The sequence below is a fragment of the Cyanistes caeruleus genome, chromosome Z (genome assembly GCF_971803275.1).
Source record: "Cyanistes caeruleus chromosome Z, bCyaCae1.hap1.1, whole genome shotgun sequence".
In the NCBI taxonomy this organism is placed as follows: Eukaryota; Metazoa; Chordata; class Aves; order Passeriformes; family Paridae; genus Cyanistes; species Cyanistes caeruleus.
This window is the reverse complement of record NC_141732.1, coordinates 52,485,777-52,504,481: the sequence shown is the minus strand read 5'-3', so window position 1 is coordinate 52,504,481 and position 18,705 is coordinate 52,485,777. Positions and strand designations below refer to the sequence as shown.

The 18,705-nt window shown below is 36.6% G+C and overlaps 2 long non-coding RNA genes across 2 annotated transcripts; one reads left to right on the top strand and one right to left on the bottom strand.

The window, feature by feature from the left end:
- Positions 1 to 5,466: 5,466 nt before the first annotated feature.
- On the top strand, positions 5,467 to 8,389 carry LOC111940647 (uncharacterized). The gene is made up of 3 exons (XR_002869588.1): positions 5,467 to 5,576; positions 6,663 to 6,723; positions 8,149 to 8,389. It is a non-coding gene; the product is annotated as an uncharacterized LOC111940647 (long non-coding RNA).
- A 3,606-nt stretch (positions 8,390 to 11,995) lies between these two features.
- On the bottom strand, positions 11,996 to 18,178 carry LOC147648446 (uncharacterized). The gene is made up of 2 exons (XR_015280217.1): positions 17,421 to 18,178; positions 11,996 to 16,246 (listed from the first exon to the last, which is right to left on the bottom strand). It is a non-coding gene; the product is annotated as an uncharacterized LOC147648446 (long non-coding RNA).
- Between the last annotated feature and the right edge of the window lie 527 nt (positions 18,179 to 18,705).

Genomic DNA, 18,705 nt, shown 5'->3' with positions numbered 1-18,705 from the left:
GATCCCATGACTCTATATGAAATCACATCAATTGCACTAGCAGAAATTGGAAATGGACGTTTATAACGACTTACAAAAATTCTTGGTCAGCAGTAAAATAAATTAAAATGTGTCTCAAAAATCTAAGGAGTTATGTGCTGTATTTTCAGTCAATAAAGATAATGGCAGCGTGCAAAGCTGTATTACAGCTGGTTTTATAGCCAAACTTTTACAGGAGTGCCGTGAGAATGACTGAAATGCATGTTTGGACTCTTGCCCAAGAATTACTATGCTGGGCAGAATACCATTAAGAAAACTGGGAAAATTCAGTTAAAAACATATTTCTTTTGAGTTTTGTTAGGTGCTTTTTATGTTACTATCCAGATGACAATTCCTTATCCTTTCCTTACTTTTCTTAATTCCTTGTACAATAGCCATCATGTTCATGTGAATTTCTACACTCAGTACAGACAAAATGTAAAATCTGTTAATTTATCTACTTGCATTTTTTTCACTGACATTTTCCTTCAAGCACTTTTAGTAGTTCATATTTAATATGGTGTCAGAAAGAAAAAGAAACTGGACTTCTCACCTGATCCACAAACCTTTAGACCTGAATACTGAATAAAAAACATGCCCTTTATTTAAAGTAATGTTAGTTTGTAAAATATATAAACTCTGCTAATATATCTCTTTTTTTCTCTCCATGTGTCATTCTTGTCTTCCATCTTTTCTGTCTTGTCCAAGTTACCCTGAATCAGAAGTATTTTCCTATATTCTGGATATAGATTTAACTGAACAGCCCATCTATCAAACTTTCAGCTAAGGCATAATATCAAGCTCACGTTGTCATATTGCCTTGCAGAAAGACTTCACCTTTCTTAAAGCTAGATAACAGGTGGTAACAAATGAACCACTATCAAATTTTCCAAAACATCTGTAGGGTTTATTTTAGCTATCCCTTTGAAACCAAATTTTCTTCATTTCCTTAAGAAAAATAACTATTGCTTCTGCCCTCTAAAAGTTGTAAAATATTATCTAAAATAACACTGCCAAAAGAGAGGGGTATGATTAGACTCACTGACAGTTTTGATGAATTAAAGAAATATACAGACAGAACTCATTAAAACAAACAATTACTTGGAAAATATAATGTGCATACATCAAGAATATAAGAAATGTAATCTGAAGAATTCTGTCAGTGCAGGAGTTTAAGAGGTCAGCTACCTTTGCCAAACACATCTGTAAGATATTTGACATGGAAGAGCTATGACAGAGAAAAGGTACTTGCAACAGAAAGATTGAGAAAAGAACCAGGTAGGCAAAAAGAATCGGAACAGTTTATTCTAAGTGACTCAGCATGTGAATCATAGGACTAAATAAAGATGTTTAATCTGAGTTAGCCACTGTGGTTTTCCTGTCTAATCTATGACAATCTAATCAAACTAGCCAGTGGTGTCCTGGACCTGATTAATTTCTTCTGAAAGTAGGTATCTAAAATAGGCCAGATCAATCAAACCTGAGAAGTGCCTATGAAGGCACTTCTCAGTGAAGAAAACTTCAGTGATTGAAAAAGGATTTTAGGAAAGTGGCTCAGACATATATATGTACACGGTAGACATATAACTTGTGATGAGACGAGGTGAAATGAGATGAGATTAAATGAGATGAGATTAAATGAGATGAGATGAGTCCTGTCCTTGAGCTCTGTAATTTACCTTCAACAGCAATTGGCAGCTTAATTTGTGGATCATTGGGTCAGATCCTGTCAGTGGAAAGTAAAGAAGAGACTAGCATGGAAATCAAATTATACCTTCTTAAATGGAAGAAACAGAGAAATTGCAACAACACTACTCTTCTCTGACTCAGCAGTTTTGAAATGACGTAATTAATTATATAGATAATGACATTAATACTTAAAAAGCTGCTATGTCAATATTCCTAGAATAATACAGTCAGTTTCAGATACTTAATTGGGCAATGCTAATGAGTTAAAGCAACTAGGATAATTACTTACGCTTTCCAGTTCTGGAATCCTGTGTTTGTGAAGTCTGGACTTCTGTTAAAACAGAAATGTAACCAGTGGGGTAAGCAGAGGGGCAAGGAAAAAATAGTATGAGGAATACTATAAATTTGAATGAGCATTTGCCACTGGGCAGTCCAAAACCTGAAAATCTAGAGTTCAAAGCTCAAAAGATACAAGAGTTCAAAGAGAATGTTTAGAAGAATGGGTGAATTTTAGACAGTTAATCTAATGAAGCAGTATAGAAATAAAGACAGGGAGCTGAAGAAAACTGATGGTAAGTGACTCTTACCCTAAATAAGGAATGGAAAACTAAATCATACACTGAAAATTTTTCAAGCACTCTTGGAGCACATAAATCCGCTTTGTAAATTATAGAGTACTGTCGTTGTTGGACATGAAGTAGAAGGATGGATTCATTAACAGCAGCCCGAAGGAGATGCTAAGGAAAGCATTATTATCTGAACTTTTCAGCTTTTTATAGGGTGTTACGATACAGGTTTAACATGATTGGAAAAGGGAACACCACCTCTCTGTCCCATTGGTGGGACAAGAGAAAACACACTAACACAGCTGTACAGAACTGTTTTAAGAAAATGAGATTATTTACAGTAATAGTCCTTGAGTGAGAGATGCTCTCAAGAGACTCCCTTGGGAACAGATCAGCCACTTACAGGCTGTAACTTTCTCAGGCTCAGAAAAATCAGGTCCACAGAGTACCTTCATTGTTGTATCTATGATTGTTGTAGCTATAGTCTACCTTACAGTAGAGATTCTTTAGTCCAAAGAGCAAAGTCACGTTGCCTTGGCACCACAGGAGTCTGCAATGCAATAACCAGTACCATTGTTTGGAAACATGTGAGGATCTCCTCAAAGGCTCATATATCTTTATACTATGAGATAGCTCCCAATGGTGGCAACAGAAAACACTTGTGTGGCATTTTGTTTTGTGTTGTTTGTTTCCTTTTGCTGTTATCTTTAGATCAGGAGTCAGAGTAAGTTGCAAATTGCTACCATTCTCTAGATTCAGGTAATCTGAAACCTTAAATGTCAGCACCACCCTAACTATTCCATGGTAGTTGTGTTATGCTTACGTCACGTATTGCTTTTATATTTTACATTTTGGTGCAGCCTCTCTGTAGATCTCCAGGGGAAAAAAACACATAATAAGCCCAAGCAGGTTATCTCATTGATAATTGGGGCCTGGAAAGAAACCCTGAGTCTTTCGTGAATGCACAGGGATGTAGTTAGTCCTTGCAAACTTACAGATATGGTAGTGGCATGGGGAGAGATAGGGGGGCCAAATGAAAGGAGCTAAGTGACCCATGGAAAATTAAGAACATGAGCAGAAAATGAAAGGGTTAGGATGTTTATTTAAAAGCTGAGCTTCACTGAGCTGCTCCGGGATGCATCAGCTTGTCAGGGCATAAGATTTGTGTTACAACCCATAAGGCCATTAAGTGAATTACACAAACTGTTCATAAAAGTTTATCTTCCTAGTTATGAATTTTTTGGTACTTCATGTTGACTAGGCCCTTTATGTTTTACCTACAAAAAAGCATAAAGGGGAATATATACATATGAATATGTGTGTGCATGTCTTTCTTCTTATCTGTGCTATAAATTTCAAGCATGATTTTTCTCGATAAAAGAAATTTCTTCTAAAGAGGACCCTTGCATTTTCCTAGTGAGAATTGTGATTATGCTGCTGGAAAAGTTAGTCACATTAACCATTTCAACAAAGTTAACAGTCAGTTTACAAGCAGGGAGGAAAGTGAAGAACATGACTGGGGTAGGATAATGTCATTATATGACAAAGTTTGTTGAAATTTTGGTGAATTTTTTTTAAAGTCATAGTGTGCAGGAACTAAGTTGCTAAATTAAAAATTAATATCAGTGAGCATGCTTTCAGTTGTAAGAACATGTGGATGATTTACTAATATATTCAGCAATATACTATTTTACTTCAAATATACACAGATTTTTAAACAAGTTGAAATATATATGTGTTTTGGAAGAATAACATTACACAACAGAAGTAATTTTTTGATGAGAATTATCTTTTGTCTACTTTTATTTTCTGACTGTTAAAGTTTTAAATACAAGAATGGTGACATTCTCACTTCAAGTGAGAAACCCTTAGTTTTTCATTAAAGTAAAAAAATGCAATTAAAAAAAAAGAGTGGTTTGGGTCTTTAGCAACAACCATGCTTGAAATCAGTGTACAGCAATCCTTACTGAAGACCTTGGAAGAACTAACAGACTTCTCTCTCAGATTATTACTGAGATAAGAAAAGCACAGAGGTGACTTGGGCCTCTTGTCTGGTAGCCTTCAGACAAAATCATGATTTCCTTTTGAGGCTTCAGAAATGGCTCAATAGCCTAGTAGTCATGGAAGCCAGAGATCAGCATCTAACCATGCTAGGAAAATGGAAGACAAATATTGACCATACTTTCAAGGACCAAGGCTGTTTTTACAATGCCTTGCTTTTCTTTTAAGGTCAGTTAAATCAAGGCAGCACAATCTGTTTCAGAGACTATCCTCACTGATAGTCAAGTGAAATTGTGGTAGGAAAGTATGAGTCCTGGCATGTTTAAGAAACATTTTTGAGTAGGTGACCACCACTGCTGCTCACCAAAGCTAACCAAATAACTTTAGCACCTCTGGATTTTATCTAATGACTTTTTGTCTTCCCCCACTATGCTATGAGGCTTGTGTTCATATTTAGCAGGCAGATCTGCATGTACCCAGAAACTTCTTCTTTCAACCAGCTGCAAATAAACGTAATACAATTGTAACTTTATTAAAAATAATTCAGAATTATTACAGTAGCCCGTCTGAGCTGCAGAAGTATGGGTAGAGACACGTCAAGATCAGAAATAGCGCAAAGGTGCAGGATTCCTCAGGAAAAGAGTCACTTGTAACAAAAGTTTCTGATTCTTTCTGTCTCTAGAAAAGTAGGCAGGAGGGCAGGCACAGTGGAGGAAAGGAGGAAAAACGGAGAAACTTTCATGACAGAAAGTACCTGGGAAAGAAAACTTCAGAAAGGAAACTATGTATTGTCCAGGGAAGAACTTAATGCATTGAGAAACACCAAGCAGAATTGTCAATTAACACAATCAGAGAGCTTAACAAGAATATTTTTAATGAGGATCACAAGTTGAATTTGGATGATAATTTTAAAGTCTCATGCAACAAGAATAAACTTAAAAGTAGTCTTGTCTCTTTTGAAATCAGTGGAAGATCTGTCATTGACTTTGTGGCACCAGAACTTCCTTGCAGCTGATGGAGTGTGAGCTTGGGACTACCCTATTACTCTTGTGGGTTTTACCCAGAAGCAAAAGGATTTCAGGCCGAGGGAAGTAGATCTTTTCTTGTGCTAATTTACAACCCGAAATAGATTTGTGTTTGATTGCTGACATTTACAACTGCTTTTTTTGCTATATTTTCTATGTATAGGATTCCATTTCTACCCTTTTCTGCTGCTGGCTCGGCTGTAATGCCCTTTTGCCTGGAGGGAGGAAGAGGAACAGATGGCATGCAGCTAGGCAATTATACAACATAGTAAAAGCAGTAAAGTTCCAAATTTAACTTCTCAGACTATCTCCTTAAGTCATTCCCCTTGTGTATATCATGCAAAGTTAATGATTGTAAAATTATTTCTATCTATCTATCTATCTATCTATCTATCTATCTATCTATCTATCTATCTATTTATCTATCTATCTGTCTGTCTGTCTATCTCTCTCCAGTCTTAGCTGATATTAAAGTGACCAAAGCTATTTTGATTGACATTTTCTGAGGCTCATAAACCCGTTATTTCTGATCAATCCTAATTGCCCATACTGCTACAAGCATTATGTACCTCAGCCAGCAAAATAGGCCATTCACCAGTTCCCAAATGTGAGCTACTAAATGCTCAGGCCCCAAAAGCCTGGGAAGCTAGTTACAAAGCAGTATGGGCAGAACTCAAAAGAGAAAAATGAAAGGGAAGGGAATTAACAAGAACAAATACAGTATTCAAAATAAAGAGAATCAAGCTATTTGCAATGTAAATGAAACATCCTCTGAAACATCACTGCAGCTACACTGATGCTTGATAACAACATTCTCTCCACAAAAAGGAAATAACAGAAAGATGTTGATTTTCTGGACTAAATGGTCATCCACTGTGCTAGTGTTAAAGAGCAGATTGAAGGAATTATAAAACTAGTGTAAATAATTTTAAGTGCATAACAGCATACAGAACCTATTTAAATGACCTGGTAATTTGGCGTGAACCCAAGGAATCATTCCCTGAGCTGAATTTATGATGCATGTTTTCAAAAACCAGCCAAAATCCAGTATATAAAGAGATGTTTGGAAGTAATTTTCCTTATATTGGAAAAGACCATTAGGCTGTTCTGTTTTTAAAGGGCAGAATTACTAGCTCCAGCAAGGTATTTACTAATCCTGAAGAGTGTTAGGCTTAATCTTAGTTTTCCAGCTGGTTCTGAAGAATGTAATACACTGCCTTGTAAAGGTGTGTAAAGTAGATACCCAGCTGTAAACAGTTTCCATTTTACTTTGTAGTTCTTGCCTTTTAAAAATGTAATTAAAAAATGTCTGGAATTTATAAGGATATAAAAAAAGTTTTTTGCTTTTTATTTCTTTTTACAGTGGTCAGGCTCAAATTTACACAAAGATGCCCATGCTCATGTCATACTCTGGAATGATCCAGGTAAATGCCAAGTATTATATCCGAGTTTGGACTGTAGACTTTGTCGACAGCTCGTTCAGCCTTTGAGAAACTCATTCCTTCACATGTTCAGACTCTGCATTCTGTATGACATTTGATAGCTGAAACCCAAGTGGGGTCAAAACACAAAATGCTAAATGTGTTGTGTTCTCAGGAATTCAGAAGCTGCGGGGGATTTCTGAGCCTTTCACCGGTGTGGCTGTGAAATGGAGGCATTCAGCCTGCTCTAAGAGAACAAGAGTTTAGTCAGCTGTGGGCTCATTAGCCATATCTCTTATTCTCACTTGCAGTTACAGAGCCTTTTTTTAGCTTCTAAAGTTTTTCTCAGAGACTTAAAGGGCAGAAAGGACACAATGACAGTCTCATGTGAGCCCCTGTAATGTGAGATTTTTCCCAAAGGTAAATCCTCCCGAAAGCTAGCCAAAGTAGAATCCACATGGGTGTGCATTTACCACCTCAACAGTTAGTGGCTTATTTACCCTGTCTGCTAGGAATCAAGAAGTATTTTCTGAATCATTTATTTTGAATATGCTGAAGATACATTCTGTTAGTTTTCCTTTATTTTCTTTTCCTGTGTACATTTCTAGAGGTATTCACAGATTGCTGTATGAGAAAGACACAGCATACACCATTTACTAGTAACCAAAGTACAAATACGTTAATACTCAGAGTAGAAAATGGGTTGGAGGCTAGAGATCAGTCTGAGGAAAATCTGGAAGCAAGCATATTCCTACTTGTGCCTATTGTTTGAAAAGCATGGGTTTGTATTCCATGCTACTCTGTATTTTCTGGATTAGACTGTTTCTAAAAGGTATTGGACTGTTTTTGGACTGCTTCTGGCCCTGTACTCAAAATAAATAAGTATAACAGAAGCACCTACAAAACAAGAGGCATAGCTGGGAGAATGCTGGCTAGGAGAATATTATTAAATACTACATGGGTGTTAGAAAATGCATTTGGAGCAAAGGTTGCAATCTGGCTGTCCTACTTGATTGTTGCATTTAACACAAAGCATGGCTAAGCAGTAACAGAAGTAAAGATACCTCTGTGAGAGACTGACCTTCTCACCATTGAAAAAAGTACTTTATACTACCAGAGAGGGAATAGAAAGAGGCACAGAACAGTCTTCTCCTTCTCATGATCTGAGGAACAATGATTCTTTTCTTTCCATTAGCAATTGTACTTGGACCAAGCTCAAGTTTATAAAATAATGAGCGTAACAGGAACAAGTACTATAAGTTGCCTTCCCTCCCACCCATCCATTTATAAATTTAAAACAAATAATAGTAAAACAAGCAGGCAGCTGGTGCTTCAAGCTGCCAGTTCCAAAGTACTCATAAAATAAAACTTCTTTTATTCTTTTTTTCTCCAGGTAGCCAATAATTTCTTGTTCTCTGTATTTTTCAGTTACATATTCTTGCTAGCACACCAAGGAAAACGAAAAACGACAGTGAGCAGCAAGTGACAACACACCTGGAGTTACAAAGACTATCATTTTCTAAGCTCTTCCTTTTTCTCTCCTCATCAGTGTCTGCATGTAATGGATGATGTGACAAACAAAACAAAGCAATACAAAAAACTCAAAGAGACAGTAATAGAAAAAAATAATTGATGCTGAATACAGAAAATACAGAAAAAAATGTCATCATTTCCGAAGTGACATTATCGCAACCAGATTGCAGCTGGTTCTTGGAATCCAGAAGGCAGACATAAAGGGTTTAGGAATCTTGAGAAAGCATGAAAACATCTTTTCCAGTCTAGTGGCCAGCAAGTCCAAATACACAAGGTTGAAAAAGTGGATAAAAAAATATTATTGTATTTCCAAATTTATAAACAGGGGAAAGGATGATGGGGGAACAGTTTTCAGAATGGTTAAATGGTAATTGGATGCCTAATTGCTGTTCACAAAATGAAAAGTTCTCCCATAGGGGTTTGTCTGGTTTGTTCTTTTATATGTGCAGTTATATGACCACCAGATTTGGCAGGGAAACTGGCTCACATAGACCTGCCAAAAAAAGGGTATTATTGTTAACTAGGATTGCTTTTATTTTTTTTTTTTTCCTGGTTAATATTATCATCTAATAAGCAAATGAGTTGGCATGGCTGATGAATAACATCCATGGTAAAAAAAAGTAATGAAAGGAATTTTTGTGGCCAGTTTTTCTGGCAAAAGGAAACCAATTATGTAACTTCATCACAAGACTCTCAACCTCCAAATCATCCATTTCTTCTCTTACACTTTCTGATATATCTAAGATTTACTAATATTGCTGATGAAAAATCCAGTCATTTAAGAATGAATTTTTTAAAAGAAGGAAAAAAGTCAGCAACCATCTCACAATGTATGTCAGCCTTTGCCTAGTCAGGGCATAGTCAGGGCTATGCAGAACTGGAGTCTGCTGAGTCCCAAGCAAGCAAAGATGTGTGATTAAGTTGATGTGTATATGAGATGATGATAACAACAGGGGGAGAGCATAGAGAGTAATGATAAAAACCCATCTGGCTGACATGACATCTTGTTGCAGCATGGGTCCATTTCATGCAAAAATTCTTTCATAGTAACATTTCTGGTAACAGACAGAAACTGAAAACCTGTTGATGGATTTTAACATCCTTTCATAAAATTCTCCAGTTCTTGACTTACCAAAATTTTGTCCATCATTTACATTCTTCTGTCACACTTATCCTGCAAGATAAATATCTAGCTCTAGTCTCAAGAAAATAAACATCTTCTTTACTTGGTAAATGAAGATGCATTTACCATCTTATTTACATGCACATTGTTTATTATTGCATCATTTGTGTGCAAAATTATAAAACATACTTTCATGTCCCTGCTTATCCCCCATCATGTAAGAGTAGTCTTGAGATGAATAAAAATAACTTTTATGTTTTATCCTGAAAGATAGTCTAAATCTGCTTTGCTTAACTGATTTTGTGAACAATTAGTTAAAAAACAATTACTTAAAAGTATCTTGAGTGAAGTATCTTCAGTTTTTGAGACTCAACATGGTATCATTTTTCTACTGATACAGAAATAATCAACTGCTAGTAAGTGTGATACAACTTATTTGGACATAGCTGACTGTGAAAGCCTTACAAATAATCCTGTACAAGTCAAGGTGCCTATAAATTAGAGTTCCCTTTAGACCAAGGTATTGCACTACATTTTACTACATTCAGAATTTAATATGCAAATATGTAGCTATCATATGTTGTGAAGAGGATTAAATTATAGTATTTCTCCATTTACAGAATGTGTTTGCCATGGCTTTTTTACTTTCATTGTACTGAAAATATGTTATGTGGCAATTTTTAAAATTTTTTTGTGTTATTTCAGATTTTATTTTATTTTCTATAAAAATATGTATGTATACATTTGTATATAACTATCCACAGACACAGAATATCTCTATCTATTGGTAGATTGAGTGGGTCAATCAGTAGATTCTGTCTGTAGTGACATAAATCAAAACATTGCATTCAGCCTAAATTTAAATTTCTAATTGGCTTATAAATTCTCAAAAGAACTTTTTTCCTACCTTTGTCTTTTCACTGTGTAAGATGTGAAAAGGCAAACAAGAAGTTGCTGCTAGGCCCTGGAAGGTGAAAGTAATGTACTCTAAAATGCTACAATTCAGCTTTGCTGTACCAGTAAATTACGTATAATCAATGTTCTTCAAAAGATGTTAATAATATGGCAAAATTCAGGTTCTTGGGAAGCTATGACCTTTTTGATTTTCTGATTTTCATTATAATTTCAGAGCATAATCATCAATTTTTTAAATTTGTGTGTGGTTGTGTACACACATGGATCTTCTCCAACACCATTATTAGCTCTGCCTGTGAAATGTTGATTACAATCTATATTTTTGGTCTAAAAGGGAGGTACAGAACTTGTAAAAGAAAGAACTAGCATTTCTGTTACATCATTGGTACATATTGGTTATTTTTAGGTAATTCAAAAAGATTCCCATAGGCGTGGTCACAGCTACATGACCCCAGATGCAGTTTTCAATGATGCTGGTGTGTTTCACTTTGAACTTGGTCCTTTCCCCCATCTCTGCCTGCTGCCAGTAGTCTCTGGAAGAGGGTTTAAACACTTGGTATCAGAAGTCTGCACACTAAAAAAAGAATTAGATCTTCCTTAGCAGCTTGAGATTTATTGGAGTGCTCTTTGTTCTTTTGGCACCTACCTACAATCCCACCACAATAGGTAAAAAGGCAAGTTGTATTCGCCAGCTCCTGTCTTTTTAACATGATTCATTCACATTCAGTTATGTCCATATTCTGGGGACTTTTGTCCATCACCCATTTTATTTTCAGAACTTTTTTCATCATGTAACTATTTTCTTCACCCACACAGGTATTAAGAAGACCAAATTCTGATTTTTACAGTTACCTGGTTATTATATTCAAACATGCATGTCAGACTGTTTTAAAAAAAAAAAAATAGGAATAGGAGTTACTGTAAAAGCAGGCCTTTTTTAAGCCTGTTTGTGGGGTGTTGCTATACAACTATCACAGGGAAGTTTTTAGTGCTCTCTGTGCTTCTCCAGGTACCTTGGCTGTCATAGTTTTCTGTGCAGGAGAGGTTTATGTGTTGTAAACTATGACTAAGTCCTCTATGAAAGTTTTTGAAACATTTCTACACAGGGTGAATCTGAGAGAAGCACAATTACTTAAAAAAAAATTAAAAATGCTAATTTCTAACACAAACATAAAAGGAGGAAATAAATTCTAAATTGCAATAATTGAATGTATGGTTGGATATTGTTGAAAAGCTGAATGCCCTTCTTTTGCCTGTTGATCCATTGACTTACTGGTATTAGCTTACTGCTGCCAAGTTGACTTGCAGAATGCTAATGTTGCCCCTCCTGCTGCTCTCTCCATCTGTTTAGTGCCCAGTGTTGCCCTTTTGTTTCATAATCTCCACTTTATTGAGTGTTATCGTTCTGGGTTATGTATGACTGAACTATTCTGTAAATGCTCGCTTCTTTTCCACAGCTTGTTAGGGTCAATAAAGCTTTGTTTTTGGGTTTATTCTAATAGATTTTAAAGATGCGTAGAATGCAAAACATGGAGGACATGATATGCATATGTGTATCTGCAGTTTGGGAGGGAGGGAGGGAGGGAGGGAGGGAGGGAGGGAGGGAGGGAGGGAGGGAGGGAGAGGGAGGGAGGCCAATCTCCAAACATGAAATCTTTTGCCTAAAGAGTCCAAAATTGTTATCTAAAATCCCAGTCACTGAAATAATTTTAAGAGATTAATACATATTTTATTATTCCTTTCTAGCTCACAAATCCATGCTATTTGATGCTGAGAGGTAAATTCCTGCCATATCAGAGGGCATCACCTGTATTTTTGAAGTAAATTTCCCTCACTGTATATGTTACTGGTTTTGATTAATAAAAAGCTATTATTTAATTTAGGATTGAATCCAAATATTATTAGAAGTCGAAATATCTGTAATTGCCCCTTTTCAGAGGTGAATCTCTGAGAATAATTCTCATGTTGGCTGTCCTGGGATGGGAATAGTCCAGGAGTCAAGGAGAGCCCTATGAGGCAGATTCTCCTTGTGAGATGTAGCCCCTTCAGTGTCTTGAGCAGGATGAACTGAGAAGGGTGATGGGCATCAGCCTCAGAATGTGTAATTAGTTGTTCCTTACACTCGGTTGGATTGGTGTGGATATTTTTGCTTTTTTCCAGGAGCCACAGGAAACAAATTTCAGTTCTGTGAGGATCATAAAACTAGAAAATAAGGCCTAGGAGAAAAAAAAAAAGTTTCTCAGAGCTAAAATCATATTTGTTTATCCTCAGAACACAATAGAACTAATAGGTGAGCAAGTAAGTTTCAGGCTAACCTGAATAGGTTGTACGTGTAATAAATGTCTTTTTGCTTTATCTTTTATACGTTATATGAAACAGTGGTGCCAAGGTAAAGAAAAAGAGCCCAAGTGCTTTTCTCTGTCTTGACATTTCCTAGGTAATAGCATAGACAAAAAATAAAATCAAAATATTAGCTCTATAAACCACCTGTTTGGTCTGGGACGAGGTGTGTACATTAGTTGTAAATACCTATTGAAAAATCCCACATGATATGTTGATTTATTTAGCTATTTAATTTGAAAAGAACTTTGTCTGACAGATTCTAGAAACAGATGCCTTTCAAGCCAGGCTTTCACTTCCCTTTAGGGCTGCTTTTATTGCTGCCTACCTTGAATGGATTTTACAGGAATTCTCTTGTGAACAAAATCCCTTTCCAGTCGCTAATTGAATGATGTCATTAATAATTCTCAAACAGGTAGATTCATAGATGTGTAACTGGAGACAGAGCTAGCAATCAGTTATTAGTACTTGCAAATCAACCCTCAAATTTCGTAATAGCTTGTTAAGAATATCAAATGCAGGGACATTAAAAATATTTTAAATAAGACTGGGTGTGCTACTTGTTGGGCACCTTACTGTGACAAAATATTCTGCCCATATGGGTTGATAATTGCTATATCCACAATGATACGGCATCTGTAAGTCTTTCTTATGCATTTCTTATGTGTGGGCCTGTGCTTCATTGCCATGAGTGGGACATTGGAATTCCAAGAATTCCATTTGGAACTGTGTCATTGCTTCCACTGCAGTTGTAGAGTCCTGAACAATGTAATGGCATCACACACACAAAAACTTTATTAAGCAAAGTAAAATAATTTCAAAGAAACTGAAAACAGCTTTTCTCTCTCCTTTTTTGGGGCTGTATAATACTAATAACCTCCTGCAATGTCCAAAGAATAGTGATGCCCCAATCATTTGTTATCCCATATGGATGCATCAGTACCAACAATTTCAGTATTCTTTGTGTTTCACAGTCTGAACTGACAAAAGACTTTGGAAATAAACAATTGAAAAAGACATTCCCTAAAGGTAACTATCAAGTCCAATAAGGCTCAAATAAAATGGCCCAGCTGTCAGAGTAAAATACCGCATATCCACTTAGCTCTTGAAAGGAAAAGGTAATGCTAACCAGTTGCTGGAGACAGCCCAGAGAGGTAATGCCAGCTGCACAAAAGGATGCACTGCATAGCAGTGTTCAGATGAATGAATGGCAAACAATGTATGATAGCTGCATAAGTAATTCTCTTCAAAGGACAAAATAAAGAACAGAAGCACACTTTGTTTGAAAGTTATCATTACTGATTGTAAAACACACATACAGAAATAGAAAAAAAGCATAATTTGGAAGCCAAATGAAATGCTTTTGAAACACAAGCTTTGAAAGTCATCCTAGTTTGAAATGAATACTACCTTTTCAGAAGGCATTTTATTAGAAACAAGGTCAGAATCTTTGTAAGGATTACTACTACTACACTTACTGTGTCTACCCTTGGGCAAATGCTGAAAAAACCCAAAACAAAACAAAACAAACAAACAAAAAATAGATGCAGAAGAACAGAATTGGAGATGCTTGAAGCTCAAGTGCAAGTCTAGGTCATTTGAACCATATATGGAGAACACATATGCTTTAGAACAGCAAGTGGAAAATGGATGATTCTTCTGCTCCATAACCTGAGAATGGCATAGGTCATGCATGATGAAGTGGCTGTTAGGTCATTTCTGATGGGCTAGGATAGGCCACTCTCTGTTGTACACTCCACTGCTTTGTCTTAGTCACACTACCTAGTTGTCTTTAGTCACAGAGGTTTCTCTGACTGGAGGATGTAGAAATTGGGTTGGTTGATTGGATCATTTGCTTTGAACTAGCAACCAGATGTAGCTCTGTTTCTGCTAAAGAAAAGGCTTGCAGTGATTACTTGACCTTCTAGTTGGCGTATTTAATTTTCAACATACATTATTTCATCTTGGAAATAAAGCAAAATTATAAACAGTCATCTGATTGTTGCTGTACAATCTTCTGGAAGACAATTTTCAGTGCTTGCCATGAAAGGTTTTTATATTTTTTCAATCCTTCTTATTACCTCATATCAGAATGATACAGCTTTGTATAATGAATTTCTTCCTCTATGTTCAACCTGTTCTTTTTGGCAGCAACTGCGTTCGATATATTCATCATTTTTCTTGGGCAAAAGGAAGGAGCTCTTTCAGGACTGCCAGAGACATTGACTAAGTTCCACTTTTCAGTTTTCATAATTCTAAAAAAAAAAAAAGGAGCTGAAAGGAGAGGACCACAAAAAATGCTTCTGACAATTGAAGAAGGTGGGCTTTAAGTACCTTGATTAATTAAAAAAAAACAGTTCTGTGAAATTTAGTCACCAGACTTTTTTAAGGCAATGTGGTTTTTTTACTCTCCCTGGGTCAAGATTTTGTGTGCCCTCAGTTATCTGCTCATGTACTGAGCTTGACTCATTCACCCACACAGTGGCAAAGTCCTCTGCTGTAAAGGACTCACTGACAACAATGCCATGTGACTAACCCTTTGTGAAGGAGAGAGAGGAAGGATGCACCAGATAGATGAGACCCCTGTAGTTTAGACAGGACGATAGGATGAGCACTGCAAATATGACATTCCTCTGTATGCCAAAGCAAACCTCTGCAGGATGTACTCTATACTCCAGTTCGGCTGAGAATCTAAAGATTTTTCTTGGATGTGGGATACTAATCATGGCTTGATGAATTTTCACTATCCTATTTTTTCTTCTCTACTAAATATTCAAACCACAAACTGGCTTTGTGATTCTCTGTTGTGCTCTTACTCATCTATTCTGTCTTGAAAAGATACTCATCAACGAAGTGGAGGGGTGTCTGATACCTGAGAAGCTGCAACTGCTACCTGCTCTCTGCCCGATCAGGCATCTTACAAGGGATGGCCAAACCAACAGGCTTTGGGGATGTAATTGGGAGGTAGAATCTTCCTCTGAGATCCATAATTTTTGAAACAAAGCATTATTTGAGATATCTCAGGTCCTGGTCTCTTAGGCACTAGCTAAGCAAAAGACTCATCAAGTTACCAAGAACATGACAGCTAAGCACATTGTCTGAATGAAGGACATTAGTTTAACCAGCCAAGAGACAGCTAAAAGAAAGTAATTGTTTTCAAAAGAGGGGATATGCTGCCAAGCAGCACCCTTCTCTGTAATGAGAATGTTTTTTCAAATGTGTGTCCTCACTTAAGCCTGATGCAGGCCAGAGTCCTCTATATCCCTGCCAAACACTTAATCAGATGAGGACATTACCAGGAGCATGGCATCTCTCCCACTTCAGATGTTCAAAATTGTGCTAAAAACACTTCTGTAACTATTTGGAAGAGGAAATCCTTGAATTTTCTTTTGAAAAATAAATAATACACCCAACAAGGGAATGAAGTGAAGAGACCAAGTGCCCAACATGCCTTCCTAGCTACAGAAAGGCTGCATCCTTCAAGAGTGACCTGATTAAAAACTGAGCAATTACATCATCACCTCTTGCATTTAGCCAATCAGATTTTTTTCCTTGACTTCTGATTAATTTGGCTGTCATTGATCTTCTGTGTGCAATCTTTTGAGAGCTGACAATCTACAAGAGCAAAAAGGAAAAAAAAATAATTAAAATTTCAAATTAACTTTGCATATTATTGCCTGCTGCAACCAGAATACTACATTGCTAGTTTTATTGAAAGGGTGGTTTGTTTTATGTTATCAAACTAAAGTAAAAAGAAAATGTAATATTTATGTGCTAAATATATGCAATGACACATGTATGTATCTCTGGATCTCAGTGTGAGAGGAAAAAGATTCTGTAACTATTTTGAAGCTCCAAAAACATTTATTTCCCTTAGAAACATGACCTCCTTTTCCTGCATGCACCTTATAATGGTAAAAGAAACCCCAAACCCTCAAAAAAACAGGACCAAAAATCCCACCTGTCACAGATTTTGCCTGTATTTTTCTCAAGCCTGTTGAGTCTATCAAGTGTGAACATCTGGGAATCATCATATTTTCTGCTGACCACTGAATCAGCATAAAAGGAGGACATGATAAGCTCCAGCTGTTAAGCCTCCTGCTTAGAGGATTAGAGAAATTAACCCACAGGATGTTTTATTATGGCACCAGGAGTTATATTAAAGATACATGTGGCATCTTCTCCACAGGGAGCACAGAAGGGAGCTGAGAGGAAGTATGCAGGGCAGAGCTGCAGGAATGTCATCAGTCCTGCATGCTTCCCAACCGCTTTATGACAGCAGGAGGAATTTTACCTTCTGCACTTTTTCTAAGAATATAAACCTTCTACATCTAGTTTCTTTTTTATGAAATACAGTCCAGGGGAATGTTGATTGAATGAACAACTGAAAACAGTATCAAAAATCCTTGAGAATCTTCTCCTTTGATTTGGCTCCTTACTTTAGCCGAGACATTTATGTCTTTCATCATTGCACTTATACATTTAGGCTTCAGTGCATCAGAGCATAAAAATACCTTATCTGTAAAAATCATATTTAAGAGTCAGACACATTAATTTATTTCTGAGTTTGTACCTCTAAAATAACCACGTCCATGTATCAAATATATATATATATATATATATATATATATATATATATATATATATATATATTTTAAAAAATCTACAAAAGATAAAGGAATCAAGACTGACATTTGTGTTATTCTTACTGTCATTGTTAGTGTTAACAACTTTCTAAAGCCTAGATGAAGGGTTGGAAAGGTTCAGAAGTCTGTAAAAAAAGACTTACCTGCTTAGCAACAGTGTTGCTCTTAGGTCACCTGACTCCAGACCAAAATGAAATTAGAAATGGTCATGCAGCTAGCTTGAGGAGAAATTAATGAGTTTCTGTCATCCTCATGATCAAGTAGGTAAGGAAGAATAATTAAAAATGTGTCATTACTGGCATTGTTTCGGGGATTTTTATGTGATCCTTTTGTCTCAAAGTGTTTAGAAGAATGGTCAAATCTAGCTGAGCAAACTCCTGACCCCATTTTGGGGGGCTCAGTGATCATTTCTACGAAAGACCCTGCCTGCAGCCATGGTGTGAAGCAGGTCATCACCACAGCAATGCTGGTACAGCCAGCTCCTTCCCTGTGGGGAGACCGGGGGTTAAATCAATCAGGAAAGAGCAGACCCCCATGGACAATCCAAAGTCTGTTTCTGAGTTGTGAGGAGTGGATATCCTGCTCACATTATTAACATTGCAGGGAAACACCACGAGGTGCCACTTCTGAGACACATCTCCCAGAGATACCTGGGACTGCAAAGGGCAACAACTAACGTGCTACTTGACCTGTATTTTTTGCATTCACCTGCACGAAAACATATTTTTATATTTATGCATTAATGAAATGAACCATATATGCCTCTTTTATGTAAAAGCCTCTTAAGTGTGTGGCAGTGTAAAGGATCCTTGAAGAGAACACACTGCAAAGGCCAGGAGGGCCTAGGGAGTTTAATTTGTAACACTGTGAAGCATAAGGGGCTTCTTCATGAGCTTGAATCAGGTTCCCTAGTTCAGGGGGCAGCCTATGACAACAAATGCTGCATCACAGTAAGTGTAAAAGGAAAAGGTCTATGTGTAACAGAGGGACAGTGGTATCTATTTGATCCTGTCTGTTGGATGCACTTGCTCTGATCCTTTTCAGTTTCACTCACTTTTCATCATGATTCTCTTGCTAAACATGTTGCTTTCAGAGCTGCGGTTTTTACTCCAGCAATTAATTTTTTGGAAACGTTTATCACTATGTTATTTTCCACTATGGTGATCAGTTGTTTACAACATCTTTTCTTAATCTAGAGCACAGTAATTGTGCTCTTGGCTGCTCTGAGAATGCTCTTGATGACTCTTAAATCATAACCTGACTTTTTCCTCAGTTAATATAAAAATTATTTTAATTCCCCCATTGCAGATGCTTTTATTTTTCAGTAGATACCTTGTGAATACCATATGCAGGGGAGCATTTGTGATCCAATGCTTTTGAAATATCACAAAACAGAGAGCAAGAATCTGTGTTAATCAGAATGTGTGA